Here is a 1972-nt window from a genome sequence, read left to right as displayed (position 1 = left end):
CTGTATTTCATTACTTATTCATTTATTTGTTCACCAAACATTCACTGGAGTACCAGACAGGCAAAAGGCATTGCTGTGAACTGTGAGGAACAATGTCCATAATTATTTCCACTTTCCCAGTAGCAATCTGTTATAACTCAATGTAGCTTTATAATTTTAAAATTAGAGCCTTAAATTTGGATAGCTGTACAATCTAAATTTCTCTAGCATTGTCTTATATGTTGAGGCTCTAGACTTATAAGGTTTCGATTCATAAGTTATGTGGTATTGGACAAGTTAAATATCTGTCTGGGGATCATTTTCTCATCTGTGAAATAAAAATAGTTCTCTCTGAGATTTGCTCTTACTGAAGTGAATCAATGATGAAAATAGACAATTCTGAGCATCAGATGACCTTCTAATTTACCTGATGCATGATCCCTATAGTTCTGAAAAGCAAAAAAAAAAGTAATTTAGAAAAATAAGGGCTTACGTCTGGAGTGTGTGTGTGTGTGTGTGTATGTGTGTGTGTGTAAAGATGACAGTGTATAACTGAGGACTTGATGAATGAGATTGGGGTGAGTATGGAGAGGATATGAAAGACTAATCATTTCTGAGCAACGATGGAAAGATTTTACTACTGACATTTACAACTATGAATGTTTCTACACTTGATCTGAGCTCAAGAAAAACAAAATAAGTGCATATATTCCATAAGGTTGCTGAGAAAACTGAGATTAGGCTTATGAAATACTTAGAGTCTAGCACTTAGCAATAACTCAGTCAATGTTTAATGATGACTATTATTTGTAATTATTATCATTAGAATAAATGATGAAATTATTAAAAGTATTATTAGAAGCTCAGAATAAAGTCTTAAATATTTTTATTATGCTAAAAACACAGAGATTCAATATGTATGTGTTTGCCTTGTACCAAGAAGGAAAACAGAACCATGTTACAAATTACAATATAATATCATGTATTTATAGCTTCAAGATACAAACAGGAGTAGTAGTTATTAAACTGATGGGGACAAGAGGGACTTGTAATGCCTAATTACCCCTCCCTTTGGGATTAGCATAAAGTCACTTTTCCTGATCATTAGAGGGTACAGGTTCACCCATAAGTATGGACCAAATGAATAATGAACAGATCCACTGACAGACACCTTGAGAAATAAGATAATTCAGATGGTCAAGCCTGACACCTGAGGCACAGAATTCACTTTATAAACTCATCATAGTTGTGTTAGCAATAAAATCTCACACCTGTTTTTTTAATTTTTTTTTTCCTTGGTGGTGCCATCAGTTATTGTAGGTGATTTTCCCCCATGTATTTGATATCCACAGGGCAAATGTTTTCACCCTGCTCAGTGAACTGTGCTAAAACATCTTTCTGAAACCCTTCATTATTACCTTTGAAGGGATATAGGTCTTTAAAATCTCTTTACAGAGAACTTATACAGGGGAAAAAAACATTCTCATCCTCCCCCCCACAAACACACACACACACACACACACACACACACACACACACACATGACCATTATAAGCCCCCACTGGGTATATACTATCATCTCATAATTAACAAAAACAGTGCCTTATACTTGCCTTTTTCTCACTGCCATAAAGCTGCTGGTTCTTGAATTTTCCAATACACTGAGGAGAATTTTAAAGCTATTAGTGAATTGTGGAGAAATATTGGTCTTAAGGTGCTGTGTTTTGTTTGTTTGTTTCTTTTTTTAATTGTCTTATTTGTATCTTAAAAAGTTTAAATACAGAATATATGGCACTGTAGTCACAGGGTTAGAACAAGTTGCTTCTGGGGAACTTCCTCAGTTTAATCATCTTTTCCAACCTCACACTATTCCAGACCATCAGGAAAATTAGAGTATTTATGCCAGACACCCCTGACCTTAACATGTATTTCCTTTCCTTCTCCTGAAACCATTTGCCTGGGACTTTATCCTGAAGTTTTTAACAGATAAATG

The 1972-nt window shown here is 34.6% G+C and overlaps 2 non-coding genes across 2 annotated transcripts; both read left to right on the top strand.

Annotated features, from left to right (window-relative positions):
* The first annotated feature begins 354 nt into the window (after positions 1 to 354).
* LOC128777519 (small nucleolar RNA U2-19) lies at positions 355 to 434 on the top strand. Its single transcript, XR_008422764.1, has one exon. It is a non-coding gene; the product is annotated as a small nucleolar RNA U2-19 (small nucleolar RNA).
* A 160-nt stretch (positions 435 to 594) lies between these two features.
* LOC128777518 (small nucleolar RNA U2-30) lies at positions 595 to 664 on the top strand. Its single transcript, XR_008422763.1, has one exon. It is a non-coding gene; the product is annotated as a small nucleolar RNA U2-30 (small nucleolar RNA).
* Positions 665 to 1972: the final 1308 nt, after the last annotated feature.

The sequence above is a fragment of the Panthera pardus genome, unplaced genomic scaffold (assembly GCF_024362965.1).
Source record: "Panthera pardus isolate Hobbes unplaced genomic scaffold, ASM2436296v1 HiC_scaffold_16, whole genome shotgun sequence".
Lineage (NCBI taxonomy): Eukaryota > Metazoa > Chordata > Mammalia > Carnivora > Felidae > Panthera > Panthera pardus.
The sequence above is the reverse complement of the archived record's forward strand: the minus strand, read 5'-3'. Positions and strand labels throughout refer to the sequence as shown.